Source organism: Procambarus clarkii, chromosome 75 (genome assembly GCF_040958095.1).
Source record: "Procambarus clarkii isolate CNS0578487 chromosome 75, FALCON_Pclarkii_2.0, whole genome shotgun sequence".
Taxonomy (NCBI): domain Eukaryota; kingdom Metazoa; phylum Arthropoda; class Malacostraca; order Decapoda; family Cambaridae; genus Procambarus; species Procambarus clarkii.
The window spans coordinates 9,125,424-9,145,066 of NC_091224.1; the positions used below are offsets into that span (position 1 = coordinate 9,125,424).

Below are 19,643 nucleotides of genomic sequence, written 5' to 3' on the forward strand. Positions count from 1 at the left end.
GATAAATATATAATGAATAAAAATATTTTCAATAGAAGTAATGAAAATAAACTTAGTTATTATTCTAATATACAAACCGCCAGAGGCAACGGCTGAGGAATTCACAGAACAGATCAACAAAATAGAGGATAGTTTTGATAAATCTGGCAAACCCAATACCTGATATTATCTTCCTACGAGACTTCAACCTGTCTAGTCTAAGATGGAGAATAATAAACAATAATATTATACCAGCAAATCTATCTGGACATAATCATCCACCGATTACAGAAATACTTTGATTCTGTGACAAATTTTCACTCAACCAGCCGATTACAGAGCCAACTAGGAACGAAAATATTCTAGATATGATCTTCGCAAACAGTGAAGACATAATAAGGGACATTACAATCTTAGATATCACATACTCAGATCACAAGCTCATTGAAGTGCAAACTTCCATCAATACTCGTAACAGGACTAAACCAATGATCAAGCGAGAGGGGTTATTCAATAAATTCAAATTTAATCATAAAATGAGACACTGGGAAAAGTAAACAGGGAACTTACAAACATTCAATGGGAAACTGTTTTAAGTAATAGAAATTCCACACAAGGAATAAAACAACTGACTTCCGAAGTATTTAAAGTCTGACTGAAACATGTTCCTTTGAGGAAAGCCAGAAAGAGGCCCAACTCAGAAAGACCACGGAACCGGCACTACAAAAGAAGGAAAAAAATGAAATGCTTAAGCAGACACTACTATCCCTACAAAGGAATAATTTAAACAGGGAGATACCCTGGAAACACAAACCGAAACTGTCTCTATTTTCCGCTTGTTACAACTTGAAATAAAGTTGTTACATCTTGGCTTAACGTGTTTATGACGTATTAGAACGTTGCTACAACTTGCTATATTAGTTGTTATAACATAGGTGGTGTTAAAACTTGCTCGAACGTTGTACCAACGTCGTAGTTTCGGTGTGTGTTTGATGGGTAGAGGATCTCGACCAGAGACTGAATCATTTGTATCAGATTGAAGAAGTGCAATTAGAACAAAAGTCATACAAGGGATTCTACTATGATTATCTTGAGATGATTTCGGGGCTTGGCGTCCCCGTGGCCCGGTCCTCTACCACGTCTCCTTTTTGTTACACACCCCCAGGAAGCAGCCCGTGGCAGCTGTCTAGCTCCCAGGTACCTATTTACTGCTAGGTGAACAGACAAATCAGGGTGAAAGAAACTTTTTTGCCCCTTTGTTTCCGCCGCCACCATGGATCGAACCCGGAACCTCAGGACTACGAATCCGAAGCGCTATCCACTCAGCTGTCGGGCGGATGAAGAAAAACTCAAAATATATCTCCACATATGATGTCTCACAATGTTCTTGTTCCATAATGTTCATGTTTCACAATGTTCTTGTTCCATAATGTTCATGTCTCACAATGTTCTTGTTCCATCATGGTCATGTCTCACAATGTTCTTGTTCCATCATGGTCATGTCTCACAATGTTCTTGTTCCATCATGGTCATGTCTCACAATGTTCTTGTTCCATCATGGTCATGTCTCACAATGTTCTTGTTCCATCATGGTCATGTCTCACAATGTTCTTGTTCCATCATGGTCATGTCTCACAATGTTCTTGTTCCATCATGTTCATGTCTCACAATGTTCTTGTTCCATCATGTTCATGTCTCACAATGTTCTTGTTCCATCATGGTCATGTCTCACAATGTTCTTGTTCCATCATGCTCATGTCTCACAATGTTCTTGTTCCATCATACTCATGTTTCACAATGTTCCTGTATCATCATGCTCATGTCTCATGAAGTTCTTGTTTCATCATGGTCATGGTTCATTATGTTCTTGTTCCATCATGCTCATGTCTCACAATGTTCCTCACACATATCACTCACTACCCAGATGGATAACCAAGACTCCATACCTCTGTGATCAAATTTACCAACGCTCTCCACACAGCTGGATCACCAAGACAGACTCATCACACTGCTGGATCACCAAGACAGACTCATCACACTGCTGGATCACCAAGACAGACTCATCACACTGCTGGATCACCAAGACATGCTCATCACACTGCTGGATCACCAAGACATGCTCATCACACTGCTGGATCACCAAGACATGCTCATCACACTGCTGGATCACCAAGACGACTCATCACACTGCTAGATCACCAAGACAGACTCATCACACTGCTGGATCACCAAGACATGCTCATCACACTGCTGGATCACCAAGACAGACTCATCACACTGCTGGATCACCAAGACAGACTCATCACACTGCTGGATCACCAAGACAGACTCATCACACTGCTGGATCACTAAGACAGACTCATCACACTGCTGGATCACCAAGACATGATCACCACACTGCTAGATTACCAAGACAGACTCATCACGCTGCTCAGACTCAGCAGACTCAGTTCACCTCTGCTTCAACCATGAACAGTCTCACCACACAGCCTCGCACTGCTGGTTCAATACACTAATTTGAGCACAGAACTGGTTCACCACGAACCAGCCGGTTCTTGGTGAAACGCCTCTCCACAATGATGGTTAACGAAACCCAAGCCTCACCTCACTACTCCTTCACCACACATGTCATTAACCAAAACACAAGTTCACCACACCAGATTCACCATGATGTTGCCGTGGAACTCTGGTGGTTCACTACGACAAAGGGTCAACAATTAACTGTGATGATTGTTGTCGGTTGTGGATTCCAACCTCACTGTTGTTGGAATCCAATATACAATCTCCCCACTGTTGGTTCACCAATATACAATCTCACCGTTGTTGGTTCACCAATATACAATCTCACCGCTGTTGGTTCACCAATATACAATCTCACAGCTGTTGGTTCACAAAAATACAATCTCATCGCTGTTGGTTCACCAATATACAATCTCACCGCTGTTGGTTCACCAATATACAATCTCGCCGCTGTTGGTTCACCAATATACAATCTCACCGCTGTTGGTTCACCAAAATATAATCTCGCCGCTGTTGGTTCACCAATATACAATCTCACCGCTGTTGGTTCACCAATATACAATCTCATCGCTGTTGGTTCACCAATATACATTCTCACAGCTGTTGGTTCACCAATATACAATCTCGCCGCTGTTGGTTCACCAATATACAATCTCGCCGCTGTTGGTTCACCAAGATACAATCTCACCGCTGTTGGTTCACCAATATACAATCTCATCGCTGTTGGTTCACCAATATACAATCTCACAGCTGTTGGTTCACCAATATACAATCTCGCCGCTGTTGGTTCACCAAGATACAATCTCACCGCTGTTGGTTCACCAAGAACCTCACTATATTACTGCATCACAATGACTCAACGTGATGAGTACAACGAATCACAGCTTCACCACATCTTTGGCTCACCAAGACAGAACAACAATACACTGCTCTTTCACCAACATAAACTCCCCTAATGATGCTGGGTCACCAGGCCCCAACGTCAACAAACTGCAGGATCAACAAGTCACAACACTAACAACCTGACGGTTCTGTAGGGAACAACATCACAACATCGGGTTCTCCAAGACAAGGCCACATCGCGCTTCTTGATCACTATTACCCCAATCCATACAACTTATGGTTCATTAAGACATTGCCTCAATACACTGTTGGTTCAGTAAGGCATAGCCTCACCACACTGCTGGTTCACCATGACAGAACCTCACCACTGCTGTTTGTTCATTAATCAACCTCACCGCAGTCCTGGTTCATCCCTTCAAAGGCTCACCACACTCCTGGTTCAACCTGACACAACCATACCACACTGCTACTACGTCACTAGAAAAGAGGTTCACCACACTTTTGATTTATTATGACAACTCGCCATGCTGTTGGGTCAAGACTCAGCCTCGTCGCACAGGGGATATGATGGCAACATACAAGATAGTGGTGGGAATTGACAAGGTGAACAAGGACAGTCTCTAGAAAGTGAGATAAAGTAGGAAGAGAGTGAACAAATAGTTTAAGATAGAAATGCTAATAATTCCAAGAAATGTAAGGGCGTTCTTGGGCCCTGTAGGTCAGCGAGTGAAACACACTGAAAGAACGGGTTCTGGAAGCCACCTCTGTGGGAAATTTTCCAAGCAGGATTTTGTTTGTTAATTTATTTACATATTGAACTCTTAATTTATTGAACTTACTTTAATTTATTATTATTAATTTTAAGTGGGCTTTATATTTAAAAATGGACTGTATGTTCTGAAATTATCCTATTAGGTGTTTATCTGCCCACATATTTGAAGGATTTATGTATTTATTATATATTTTACCAGGTACAATACTTCCCAAGGTAGCGAAATTGTGTGGGTTGATCAGAGACTCTGTGGTTCCCATGTCACGAAGTTCGCGGGAAGTGTATGAGATATACGCGTGTCGACATGACAGGCGAGCTGCTCTCTCTATGGTCAACTGTCTGGCCACGCGCACGTAATGCCATCTGTTTCCTCCCCACTCTGGATGCGTCCAGAGCTCAGTTCTAAATTTCGTCATTTCGACTTAGGGAAGTACACTATATAACTGTTTCCTACTTAATTAAATCCCATCCTGGTGAATACTATTTTATCATATATAGTCCCCGGGCTGGTGTTTTAAGGATACATGTTGAATTTAAATGAATATTTTGGTGACATGACAAACATCCCATTTTCTCTGAATGGCCACAAAACCCATTTTCTTCTAATGAAGTTAGTGGTTAGTAATGTTAGTAATTTTGTGTAAAATTTTCCAAAACAATTCTGGGGGGGGAGGGGACACATAGAGGTCGGAGCCCAATATTTAGGGCTGCCGAACACTTCATTCCTCTCTTTCAGAATTATAATATTGTTTTAATTTTAACTTGCAATGTTGTGCAGCAGTTCTTTCTGAATGTATGGCCCATACTGGAGCTGTAGGTGTTGGAAATCTTTAAGCTACTTTATTTCCTGCAAGCTCTAAAGGAACTAGTTTCTCTAAGCTTTTGAGAGTAGTGTTGCCTTGGCACTTTATTTTCACTATTCTCAAGATACCAAGGTTGTCTGGATGAACAGAGACTATACAACATATAGACCACTCTGAGCGTGGTTAACACTGTTCACCCAGACAGGGTTAAGGTTAATTTTGTTGTAGGGGTTGTTCGCCCCATAATGATACTTTCTCCGAGAAGTTAGGTATTCTCGAGATCAAAAGTCATTTCACCGACTTATTACTCGTGACAGATGTTTATAGCTCTGAACAAAGTCGCTCTCTCTCTGAGATATGAAGGGTCGTCTGGTTTCTCATCCATGAAGGATGCTAGAGAGCTAATAAGTCCTACATGCATCAGATGATGGGCATAGTGGCTCAAGTTGCGGGAGATCGTCAGAGAGATAGGTCAGTGGTCTGTTATTGACCCCAGATTCGAGTTCAGTGACAACGATTTGTAGCTGCTGTAAGTCAATCTTTTGACGGTGGAGGAATTTCCTTAGACAGCATTTCACTGTGCCCATCATTCGTTCATAGAAACCTCTGTGCCACGGTGTTCTGGGGGGTATAAACTTCCAGTGGCACTGCCGTTGATGCAGAGCAGTGTGTACTACTGGGTGGTTCCAGACTTCCATCATACAAGCTTCCGCTGCCAGTAAGTTGGGCCCATTGTCTGAGATCATCAACTTGAGGCAAGCTCGACGGGTTGGTTAACCTGTGGAAAGCCTGTATGAATGCCTAAACACTCATTTCACTTCTAGATGTACTTCTCTTGTTGTGGCACAGGTGAATTGGCAGATGTACACCTTCACTGAAACTTTGCCCTTAGGGCCTGTTAGTACTCACCTAGGGTACGTGTGGGGTTAGTACTCACCTAGGCTTGTGGCGGTTGAGCTTTGGCTCTTTGGTCCTGCCTTTCAACTGTCAATCAACTGATGTACAGGTTCCTGAGCCTATTCTCCTGAACCCAATAAACTCAGGAGAGCCAATTCTCTCTCTATAGATATCATAGAGTTCTATCATGAAGCCTATTCTATGATAGGCTTTTCAAATGAAATTTGTGTATGTGTCACACAATTAGTCTGCTTACTCTGTGGTGACGAGGGAGAAACATTGGATTTTTTACCTCTAGGTATATTTTGGCATGCTGTAAGCGACCCCTGCACCTTAATATGCAATAACTGTCTAGGTCACTACAGATTCCAAGATCATTTTCAAGTTTCCTAGGGAGATTTTCAAAATTCATCCTGTATGTTTCGGTTTGTCAATAGTTTCTGTCGAAGTCAATAGACGTCTGTCGTCTGACAAGGTTGAGTGCACGCTACGCTCCACACTCTAAGCTGTATTTCAGCCCTCAAACTACCGCCAGATGATGTAGACCGCCACCCACAGGCAGCTAAGTACATGGAGTCCAAGCATGTTATAGCAAAATCAAAGTAACCAACCATAATCAACTCATTCCATCTCAAACAAATTTCAAAACAATCCTCTACGGCTGTGAGTATCAGTGCATGCTGCCCGCCTCTGCCCGCCACCGCGCTGCCTGACGCAAGTTTCTTCACAACATATACCCCCAGTCCATTCTAACCAATCATGTCTCCTAAAAATGTGACTGCGCAGGGAAATAAGGGCAACAAACCCCCTAACAAGGCATCCATCCCGGCCAACTCTAATAGCCTTCGTGTTTCTCCGTCTGGAAGCTCTGGGGTCCGCGGCGGCGGTATTGCCCTCCCCTCCTCCCCATTGAGCCAGGGAGTGGTGTCCTCTCAATCCTCTCCTATTAACATGCTAACATCCCAGTTTATGCAATTCAAGCGAGCTTCTGATCCCTCACCGGATTTCCCTAACTGGACCGAAAATCAGTGGTTCAAAAAGTTGTGCCTAGTCCTTGAGTCTCAAAATGCTATCATCTTGAGTCTTCAAAATGAGGATCTAGCGAACCGCGCGAATCTCCAACATCAACAACAAGAAATAACCCTCCTCTGCGAGGATATTAGAAACTTTAAGGCTAGCCAAGACCAACTCCAGCATGATTTGAATGATCTCCGTGAGGAAAACAATGTTCTGAAAACTGATGAAGCCATAAAAAAACAGGAGGAAGCTCTCAGCAAAATGACTGCGTGTATCAGTACATTATCCACCCAACGTTCCGTCTCCCAGGAAGAACAAGACCAACAAAAGCTGCTAGACTCTGTTATTGTGTCGTCCCAAGATATACCTGTGGAACGTGAAGGTGAAAAGTGTGTTGAAATAGCTCAGGCTCTCATAAAAAACGAATTGCAGGTCATTCTAAACAAAACTGACATTATTGCTGCCTACAGAGTAGGCAAAAAGAATCCATCAGGACAAAACCAGCGGAAAATTCGCCTGAAGCTGACTTCCCTGTCCATGAAATCGCATCTTGTCCGGACAGCTGCATCCCAACGGAAGGGATTATACATCAACGAGTGCTTGACTAGGAACAGACAGCAACTCCTCTACCGCCTGCGTCAAATCCGTCATCAAAACCCAGATGCGATTCATCAGTGCTTCGTTAGAGATGGATTGATAAAGGTGAGAAAGACCGCAGAGGGCAAAATGTTTACAATTGCTAATGAAGAGAACCTCAACACTTTCCTCTCCCAATGTGGTTTGTCTCACCATATTATCACTCTCAATGAATTAACTTAATTAACCCCCTTGTCACCTAGTGCGGGCTAGGTATCCTAAGTCTCCTTGTTTCATTTTTTGACTTAATTTTTAACTTACTCTTCACTAGTCATTTACTGAACTTAATTAATTGAGTGCATTAATATTTCTTTAGGTCTTATTAATTATACAGTCATAACTGAAATATTTATAGTTAATAATCATTAGCTTAAATTTGCCTATGTTTATTATTCAACTTTTTTCTTTGATTTCATTTATTACCTAGTTTGCCTAGCCTCGCCATACTCTCCTACTCCACTGTACCCCTGGCTTTGCCTGTATCTCAAATTGCAAATTGTTACTTACAGTGTACCTGAGAGTACTTGTAAGCAATCTACCTCATTTTTCTTTTTTTGCTCAATTTGTTTTTGTATTGTATAGTCTTGTTTATATCTTTGTTTTGTATATCTATATATTTTGTTTTGTATAGTCCATGTTTATATGTTTTTTCTTTGATTTCATTTATTACCTAGGTTGCCTAGCCTCGCCATACTCCCCTACTCCATTGTACCCCTGTAAGCCCCTTGTAAGCTACCTCATTTTTTTCTTTTGTTGTTCATTTTGTGTTTATTTTGTATAGTATTGTTTATATATTTTTCCCCCTTTTATAGCTTAATTCTACTTTGTAATTTGCCTTTCTTGCCTTGTTTTCCTGCAACCAGCTTTTTTATGCAGACAAGTATAGACCCAGAACTAAACCTCTTATCCACTATCAATGACAATCATCACTTTAATGATCTAAATTGCAGATATTTTGCAGCACATGATGTATACAATGTATTAACACATAATCACAATATCTCTGTAATCAACTTGAACGTTAGATCCCTAGGTAAACACTTTGATGATGTTAGTGCCTTGATTGAAACTATTGACAACAAATTCTGTTTTATTATACTTATTGAAACATGGTTAAAAGAGGATACTACTCAACTCTTTAACATGCCTAACTACTCGGCAATTCACAACTGTCGTCAAATTCAGAGAGGTGGTGGCACTGCTCTTTACTACCACCAAGAAATAACATGCTTAAAAGTAATTAGAACTAGAGACTGCTGTGGGGAGTATATCTTCGCCAGCTCCAGAGTCAAGGGTGCCGAGTCTGTCCTGTCTGTGGGTGCAGTCTATAGAATTCCTAACACTGATGTGTCCGAATTCAACTCAAACCTTAGAAATCTAATACTCGATAACAGACTGAACAAAAACCATCTAATTATCGCAGGGGACTTTAATATTGACCTCTGCGAGCCTGAACACCCTACTGCTGTTAGCTTCCTCAACTATATGAATTCCTGCTTCCTCATACCCTTAATCACTAGACCTACTAGAATCACTGATAGTACTGCCACGACTCTAGATCACATCTAGACAAACATAACCTCTCCGCTTACTTCAGGTATAATCACCGATAGCACTACAGACCATTATACATTTCTCTTAACTAACATTAGCAAACCACCTCTAGAGTCAAGGAAGTTAAGTTTTAGGCTGCACAATGAAACTGTTATAGACAATTTTATAACTGCTGCTGATAATGTCAACTGGGAGTCCGAGTTAGGTAACATAGGGGACATCAACCTAGCAGTGCAATCTTTTCTTCAAAAAACTCTTAGCCTTTATAACACCCACTGTCCTATGCTTACAAAACAAGTCACAACCAAAAGGTTTAACAATCCCTGGCTTACAAAGGGAATACTTAAATCCATTAATAAAAAAACATGACCTTGAGAAGAAGTATAGGTTAGGAACCGTCTCCAAAGAATTCTCAAAGAATTACTCGTTATTGCTATCTAAGATAATTAGACAAGCCAAAACTAAATACTACGAGGATAAATTTACCCAAATAAAGAGCAGCATTAAAGAAACTTGGGGCACAATTTCACAAATATTGGGTTCTAAGAAGATTTTAAATAACAAACCAGCACTCCTGTCCAATAACGATGGTCAGCTTTCAGCCTCAGATTCTGCTATTGAGTTCAATAGGTTCTTCTCTTCCATTGGGTCATCCCTTGCAAATGATATTCCATCTTCCAGTACTGACGTTAAGGACTATCTTACAGGTAACTATCCACAGTCTCTGTACCTAAAGCCTATTAATTCCACTGACGTCAATGAGATAATCCTTTCCCTTAAAACCAAGTCTAGTGCCCTTGAGGAGATACCAACTTTAATTTACAAAAAAGCCTCCACAACTTTAGCCCCTGCTATTGCATTGCTCTTCAACAAGTCACTTGAACTCCAAACCTTTCCAGATATCCTAAAAAAAGCGAGAGTTACCCCTGTACACAAATGTGGTGATCTCACAGATGTTAACAACTACAGACCTATATCAATCCTGCCTAACTTATCAAAAAATTTTTAAAAACTAATCTACAAGCAGCTTTACTCTTATCTAGCCAAACACAATATACTTAGCTCTTGCCAATATGGCTTCAGACCCAAAAAAAACACTAACGATGCACTTATTAGTATGCTTAACTTGATTCATACAGCTCTTGATAAAAATGAGTTCCCTGTTGGGTTATTTGTGGACCTGCGTAAGGCTTTTGACACTGTCAACCACCAAAACCTTCTTCTTAAATTACATCATTATGGAGTCAGAGGACACTCCCTGCAATACCTCAAATCCTACCTTACTGACAGGCTCCAGTATGTTTCTGTGAATAATTCAATTTCTCCCACCCTACCCATCAACATTGGTGTTCCTCAGGGCAGCATACTTGGCCCTCTCCTCTTTCTCATCTACATTAATGACCTTCCAAATGCCTCCCAACACCTCAAACCAATTCTATTTGCTGACGACACAACCTTCATTTACTCCAGTCCTGACCCCCTTGCTCTAAATGCCACAGTAAATACTGAGCTAAATAAAGTCCATCTTTGGCTAACTGCCAACAAACTCACCCTTAACATTGACAAAGCTTTCTATATTCTGTTTGGCAATAAATCCTCTAATCAAATAAATCTTAAAATAAGCAATACCCAAATTTGTAACAAATTAGATGGCAAATTCCTTGGCATTCTCATTGACCACAAGCTGAATTTCCAGGGACACATTTTAAATATATCCAAAAAAGTTTCAAAAACTGTTGGCATTCTTTCTAAGATCAGATATTATGTACCCCGCCCTGCCCTGGTGACTCTCTATTACTCCCTCATCTATCCATATATCAACTATGGTATTTGTGCTTGGGGTTCTACTACCCAAAATCATTTACGTCCTCTAATTACTCAACACAAAGCTGCTATTAGGACAATATCCAACTCTGTCCCCAGACATCACTCGGTACCCCTACTTATATCTCTGAATATGTTAGACATTAAGTCACTGCACATTCTCTCATGTGTATTAAACATATATAAAACGCTGAACTGTAATGCCAATCCTGACCTCAAAAGCTTCATCGAAGGTTGTAACAGAACCCATGAGCACCACACCAGAAATAAATACAGTTTTGATATTCCTAGAGTACGACTTAATCAAACTAGAAATGCTCTACAAATCAAGGGACCCAGAATGTGGAATGACCTTCCCAACCATGTTAAACACTGTACCTCTCTCAACCAGTTTAAGATAAAAACGAAGCTATACCTAATAAATTCCCTGTAACCTACCTTACCCCTCTATTGTCAACCAATGTCTGTTTTTTTTTTAAATGGCGCTGTTTGTCGACAGAATTGTATTTGTGCTGCTTTTTCAGCCATGTTCCCCCCTTTTTATCTCTTTTTTTATTTGTTCTCAACTCATTTTATTCTTTATGCTCAATTAGTATTAAGCTTTAGTCATTTAAGTTTTTCATGCCCGAAACGCTTTGCGTAATAGTGGCTTTAGGCATTGTATGTACTAGCCATATCTATAAATCCATCACTCTTTGTAAAATCTCTTGTATGTATGTACCTTACCTAAATAAACATTTGATTTGATTTGATTTGATTTGTTTGAGCTCTTTTGACCCAGCACTTTAAGGAACTAGGGAATTGATATTTGATTGTTATTTTGTTTATGAAATCAAACACCCTATGTGTGATACGTAGTAGCTTGTTAAGTTCAGAGTACTGATTAGGATCAGTTACTAAAGTCCGAGGTGGTTCTGGTATCTCATTGGGAACAGTGACATTGGTCACAATAACTTGTGGCTTTTGTTCAGGCCACTGGTCACTGACTAGCCACTGAGGTCCATTGAACCACATCTCTGCTTTGGTTAATTGCCTCAACGTCCAGCCTCTGAAGAGATATTCAGCTTGATTCTCTTTGGAGGATACATATCTCAGTTTGCACCCTGTGGACAACCCTCGTATTTCCTTAATGCGATTACTCATGTAAGGAGTTTTACCCTTGTTATTTCTCACCGACTGCTGTATTGCCTTATTATCTGACAATACCTGTTTCTTCTAAGTAAAGGTTACTTAAAGGTTTGGTCAGATGAGCCAATCTAACTCCTAACAGTAGAGTAATTAATTCTAGTTGTAGCAATGACCACTTCTCTAACAGTGCCACCGAAGTTTTGGATGTAAGCAGTGTTGCCTGCTTATTTGTTACTAGATACACTACAGGGCCATTTATCTTTCCTGTGGCATCACAAAACACACGTAGTTTGATAGGCAGGTTAGTCTTTATGGTATTGCAGGAAACTTTAGGAATTCTAGGACACTTAGATCCGTGGTAAGTTACTATCACTTTTCTTGTAAGACAGTGGTTAGTGGGTCTCCCATCCTATTTTGGCTTGCCAGCATTCTTGCACGATCAACCTACCCTTCTTAATATGGGGCTTAATAGTCCCAAGGGGTCGAAAGGCTTACTGACTTGTGATAGTAATTTCCTCATAATTAAGTTTGTGGTATCTGGTTCCAACAATTTGATGGTCAACTGATCCGAAGTTGTGTCCTATTCGACATCTAGTACCTTTATCTTTTGGGGTACCTTGTAGTCGGGATATTCAGATTTAATCAATATTAAAGATATTTAAGATTTAAGCTGGTATTATTGGAGGCCCATGATTGGAGAGGCATATTTGTTCCCAACAACTCTCGATTGACCACATGATATAGGTTTAGCAATTTACTTTCAATGCTATTTGTTCCTTGGAAATTGTCCACATACAGGTTGTTGCAAATTTAATTTTTATTTGGGCTATTAGACTTCTTCAACTGCATATCTAAGGTTGCTAGCAACAGAAACAATGAAGAAATACCCCCAAACAAAATTGATGCAAACCTGTATGTGATTATTTCAGTTTGAATCTCTAGGATCCTTGATCCATAAGAACTTTGTGTAGTTATGATGTTCTTCCTGGAGACCTACCCTAAGAAATGCCTTACTTAGGTCACCCATGTACGCATGAGTTCCTATGCAGAAATTAAATAACACGTCATACAGCCTCTGTGTTAGGCTTAGACCTGTTTGAAGCCAGTTATTCAACGAGACACTGTTTTGTTTGGCATTAAAACTGCAGTTGAACACTAGCCTTACAAGGGTTGTAACTGAGTTTTTCAGTACAACGTGGTGTGGCAAATAGTGTCCCTCATTAGGGTTATCATTGGTTATAACTTTGATGAATTAGTTATGGAGTTGTTGTTGGATTAAACCATAATACAATTTCAGATTCTCAGGTTTTCTATTCAAGTGCAACACCTGAGACCTTAATTGGTTTTGTGCCTTGAAATGATTTACTGGAAGCAGAGGTTGTTACGGACCCGAGCCCAGCGTCCGAGCATGGAGCAGGGACGACCGCGCCATCTGTGGGTCGGCTCCCGAAACCCCCTTCAAATGGACGACGCCATCTAGTGAGGACGAGATATACAGGCCACAAGGGCAAGTTTCCCGTCCTGATCAGCTCATAACACAGCCGCTGCTGACCTCTGGTGAGGTGGAGCTTAGACAGCAACGCCATCTATGGAGTGGATAGGTGGGCGTTTGTGTCTAAGCCTGTAAGTGAGGTGCCCTAGTGTCCCTATTACTGATGATGTGTCCGATTACAGAGTCGACCTGGGACTGCTGTAATGGAAGTTGGATCAGTCTACCCAAGGCAGCCGTAGAACTGCCTTGGGTAGTTGAAGAAGATAGCCCAGTCCCTGATCGTGAAAAACCTTGAAGAAGATAGCCCAGTCCCTGATCGTGAAAAACTCGTTACCCAAGGGAGTGAGTGTGGATGGGAGACCAAAGGTTGTCCTGGTTGGGTTTCCTAGGACGCAGTATGTCGCCCCCTTAGTGCCGGTACATCTAGACTCGCCTTTCTTCAGCGGCACATGTGCGTTGGCAGTAGTCGATACCCTCCCTATAGCTGGGATTGACTTGGTACTAGCCAACGACTTGGTGACAGATTGGAGCAACAATCATCCCAAGATTGTGGACGAGTCAGCCGGAACAGCAAGGTCCGAGGTAACGGCAGGCATTGGTAATATCCAGGTACGGACAGACCCGGAATTAAATATGTTTAATTCTTCCTCTCACCCGCAGATCGACAGCATTATAGCAGAGTCTCCTGAATCGTTTCCCGACAAGAAGCATGAGGTTATGATGGCAGAAGCGTCTGAGCGAGAAGAGAGGCCTCGTGTGCAAGCACCCAATGATACCCCAGAGTCTGGAGCGAAGGCGGATGAGTACTTGCGGTATGGCAAGGTACCACGTTCATTGAACCGGCCAGAGATTCCCCAGACGTCAGAGGTATGGAAGGTATGTGCACAGGTTATAGTGCCCTCTTCGGTCCAAACCAGGCTAATGGATATAGCCGGTTATGGACATTACAGGCTCAGGAAGCTTATCCCTCAGTTGGCCACATGTCTCTTAGTGGTATTTTGTTTTATTCTTATGTGTGTTCTCAGTAAGGACCAGTGTACGTCCCGACAGATGATGGCTCCCATGAACATCGCGAAGAGATCCCAGGGATTAGAGACGTGCACTGTGAGTGTTGCAGTCAAAGGAGGGACCTGGAAGGTGATGGTAGATACAGGAGGTACAAGAGGTGATATTATGAGTGACTATTTCCGACAGGTTGACACCCCTGCATGATTGATGAGCCTGGATGCTGCATTATGCGGAACGTTGGTCGACCTAACGGTGGCAGAGCAGACACCATCTGCGGTGTACGAGCAGCCCTGTTGGAACTAGGTGTGGGCCTAGTAGAGGCGTATGCTGTAAGTACTGACTTACCCGCTGTCGCTGTCACTCTAAATTATCAGACCCCTGTATTCCAGGTTCCCGTCTCCCTGAAGGACTACCGGACCGGTACCAGAAATGCCGTCTGTGACCAGCCATCATCGGTGCCACGACACAGGGAAGTGTCGAGTCGCCCCAGATCGTGTTTATACCAATCCTTACTCGAGGCACGTGAGGTTATGCCCCTGCTTGACATTGCAGTAGAAGTGTGGAAGATTACTTCAGGCAGGTCATTGCCTTCTATCTGCAAGTTTCCGTTGTGCCAGAGTTCCCCAGTAGTACAGTTCTGTGGACAAGACATCCTCGCCATTCCGGTTTATAGTGTACTTGAGTCCATTTTGAGTTGTATCCGCGTACTAATTTGGTTTGTGTTTTTCTTTATAGAGCCCCAAACCAAATTTTTTTGGTGGGGAGGTGTTACGGACCCGAGCCCAGCGTCCGAGCACGGAGCAGTGACGACCGCGCCATCTGTGGGTCGGCTCCCGAAACCCCCTCCAAATGGACGACGCCATCTAGTGAGGACGAGATATACTGGCCACAAGGGCTAGTTTCCCGTCCTGATCAGCTCATAACACAGCCGCTGCTGACCTCTGGTGAGGTGGAGCTAAGACAGCAACGCCATCTATGGAGTGGATAGGTGGGCGTTTGTGTCTAAGCCTGTAAGTGAGGTGCCCTAGTGTCCCTATTACTGATGACGTGTCCGATTACAGAGTCGACCAGGGACTGCTGTAATGGAAGTTGGATCAGTCTACCCAAGGCAGCCGTAGAACCTCCACGCATTTGCCGCTGAAACTGTGAGTCACCCCCCGGATGAACACTGTTGTGTTAGCCTGCCTGTGAGGGGGCAGATCCAGGGATTGTCGTACCCAGGGCTGACTAGTGGAGAAGACTAACCACTGGGGTGTTGTGGTGAGGAGAGTGACCTGTGAAGTCACACGAGGCTCCTGCCTAGGGCTCGCTACCTTAGAGTGGAGTGGCCTAACCAGCGGAACTGATTGGAACCTGCCAGCTACAGGCTGGATTTGTGGTTGACGGCCTCCACGACGGTGCCCCCAGTGGAGCTGTGATTTGGCTGGCCTGTGGCAAGGGTAGACTCGAGGGAATCGAAGGATTCATCGTGAGGCCACAAGAGGACCAAGGGCTAAGCATCGTTGAGCACCGTGGAACACTCCGCGTCTTCAGAGGAAGACCATATTGTACATAATAGTGTTTATACCTCCCCCGTGTGCTAATTTATATATTATTTATGGTGACGGTGATAATTATATATTTAAGTTTTTGCCCTTGTCTCCCTTCCCCTTTAATTTACTTGCGTTACGGAACACACCCCTTGAAAGCCACTACTAACTTGGGGCCGGATACCCAAGCTCTATTAACATCAGAGAAAGAACCCAGTTGCGACCCAATAGGGCCGTAACAGAGGTGTGCTTCCATGGTAACCTGAGCCAGTATTGTTTGGCTTTGTAGATCACTGAGTCTAGGTATTGTTTGTAATCATCATCAGGATACAATGATGATGCATCATCCGGATTAGGCTGCTCTGGGACTGTGCCTAAAGTTGCCAGATCCCACAATTTATGTACAGGTGTATCAAGTTCATCTTCAGACATGTCTTAGAACTTAAGTGGTGACTGTTCTTTACCTAATCAAACAACCATCACTGGGTTGACTTGTTGGTTGTCCAGAGGTGTGGGTTGCTTCAAACTCAATACTAGGCCGTTAGGCAAATTGCCTTCCACAGACAATAACAGGTTCATTCCCTGCCTCTTAGTTTGTCCAGTGATGAATTTGTGATAATAGTCTGCACCTACAAGTATTCCTATATTGGTGAGGTGATCAGACATGATTTTATTATCAGCCAACTTAATTCCCTTTTCTTGTAGGAATTTGGTTGTTGTCCCTAGACAATAAACATATATGTCAGATGAGATTTTATCTACTACAATAACTTGTACAATTCGGGCATAACTGTTTAAACCTATTAATGGTTGGACCACTTTGTAGACTTTGGGCCATGTAATTGTTAAGTACTTCGATATGTTCCGTTTTACCAGTCTCACTGGTTAAAGGTTTAAGGTATCCGCCACTTTCTTTGTGACAAATGTCCATTGGGTTCCTTGGCCAATAACTCACAAGTGGTGACCTTGGACCTTATGTTTTAAATAGAGATAATTCAGAATAATATAATTAAGGTTTATATAAAGAGGTATTTTATGAGTGACAATTGTTGTTGTTATATTAGTCTTAATTTATTATATATAATTTAAAATTAGAATATTGTGTTGAAACCACAACAGTGGTGTATGCCTGTAAAGAAAATATGATGCCTGATAAAAGGGGTAGTTTTGATGTGAGTAATTATGTAAGATTTACTCATATTATTGAAAGATAAGCTAAATAAAGCTAATGGGGTTTATACCCTGTGAATGAGGATCAAATTTCTCTCTTTCCAGTGGTTTCTTCTTTTAGAATTCTCTTTTTTTTACTTTAGTATTAAATTTAATATTGTGTATTTCTTCAGATACTTAATTTGGAGCTTGGATGGGATTAGATTTAAATTGGTTGTCGTTTATTCCTTTAATATATTCTAAGAGAAATCGTTATAGTTCAGAAAGTATTTTAAAATATTTTTTGGTACAAGTTTTAGCTTCAGTTATAATTATTTTTCAGCTTTATTTATTTTAATGGTGGTAAATTTAAAAATGGTGTTTTCTTTGTCATTATTGTTAAAGTTAGGTGCAGCTCCTTTTCATTTTTGGTTTCCTCAAGTAATGGAGGGGTTAAATTGAATTCAAGTAATAATTTTAATAACTTCACAGAAAATAGGGCCTGTAATTTTATTATCTTATTTAGTTTATGATAAGTGAAGATTACTTATAATTTTTACTTTAGCTGTAGTATCTGCTTTTGTTGGCGCTATACGTCTAAATCAATTATATCTTCAAACAATTATAGCATTTTCTTCAATTAATTATATATCTTGAATATTTTTTGCTATAATTTTGAGAGAATACTGTTGGTTATTGTATTTTAGGTTTATTGTTTACTCTCATTATTGTTATTGTAAATTTATAATACAGCATGCTTATCATTTTTCTCATTTAATTAATAGAGGGTTGCCTTTAATTTCTAAGATTATGTCCATAATAAGTTTGTTTTCCTTAGGGGGGGCTACCTCCTCTTTTAGGGTTTATTCCTAAATAGTTTATTATTCTAGAGATAATTATTTGTATCCTTTAATGGTACTTTTAATATGGAGACTAGTGACTCTTAATGTTTATATTCATTTAAATATTTCTTTTTTGACTTTTAAATTTCCTTTAGTTGTTGAGTTATAAAGGATTATGAAGGAAATAAAATTATAAATATAATAATAATTATAAACTTTTTAGATATTAATTTCTTCAATTTAAATAATATGTTAAGACTTTAAGTTAATAAAACTAACATCCTTCAAAGTTGTAAAAAATTTAATTTCTTTTAGGTCTTAAAAGTTTTAGTGTTGACACATTTCAAATTTGCAATTTGACATTTTGAATTCTTTCTATAAAACCTAATAAAAAAGCATATTCTTGCATCTAAATTTACAGGCTAGCGCCTGAAGCTCGGCAATTTTATTAACGCAACGAAGATTGTTTTTCTACAAAACACAAAAATATTGGAACATTATACTTTATTTTTTTTGGTACCTGAGCTGGAATAGTAGGGACTTCATTGAGATTGGTTATTCAAGTGGAATTAGGTCAACAAGGTAGATTAATTGAAGATGATCAAATTTATAATGTAGTAGTGACGGCTCATGCTTTTGTAATAATTTTTTTATAGTAAAGTCTATTATAATTGGTGGGTTTGGTAATTGGTTAATTCCTTTAATGTTAGGTGCTCTGGATATAGCTTTTCCTCGAATGAATATTATAAGGTTTTGGTTACTTCATCTTTCTTAACTTTATTATTAACTAGAGGGATAGTTGAGAGAGGGGTGGGAACAGGCTAAACTGTGGATCCTCCTTTAGCTTCCGCAATTGCTCATGTGGGGGGGGGGGGGGCATCTGTAGATTTAGATATTTTTTCTTTACATTTAGCAGGTGAATTATAGAACCAGTAGTTTCTATTGTAGGTTCAGTTAATTTTATAACGGCAGCTATTAATTATACTTATATAATAGTAGGTATAACTATAGATCAAAAACCATTGTTTGTTTGGTCTGTATTTATTACTACTCTGTTATTATTATTGTCTTTACCTGTATTGGCAGGGGCAATTACTATGTCATTAACAGATCGTAATTTAAATACTTCCTTTTTTGATTCTGCAGGAGGTGGGGATCCTATTTTATACCAACATTTATTTTGATTTTTTCAACATCCTGAAGTTTATATTTTAATTAACTTTATCTGCGTTCAGTATAGTATCTCATATTGTAGTTCAGAAATCAGGCAAAAAAGAGGCTTTGGTACATTAGGAATGATTGATGCAATAATTGCTGTTGGTATTTTAGGGTTTGTTGTATGAGCCCGTGTATGAGGGTAGTATTAGCCAATTCTTCTATTGATATTATTCTTCATGATATTTATTATGTAGTAGCTCATTTCCGTTATGTTTTATCTATGAGAGCTGCGTTTGGAATTTTGGGCAGTGGGCAGAGTCACATTAGGTCTGACTTTGTTGTTAGGACACTTACATCCTGACATACTTTACAGTATTGAATGGTGGTGAAAGAAAATTTTTGAACTAAGTTTGTAACAGATCTGCATGATCAGCCTTAAGGAGCTGGACTGCAAGATCATAGTCATCACTAGTTAATGTTATATTGGATGCC

At 40.5% G+C, this 19,643-nt stretch overlaps 1 pseudogene; it reads left to right on the forward strand.

Moving 5' to 3' along the window:
* Positions 1-5,332: 5,332 nt before the first annotated feature.
* On the forward strand, positions 5,333-19,177 carry LOC123771782 (cytochrome c oxidase subunit 1-like; annotated as a pseudogene).
* The last annotated feature ends 466 nt before the right edge of the window (positions 19,178-19,643 follow it).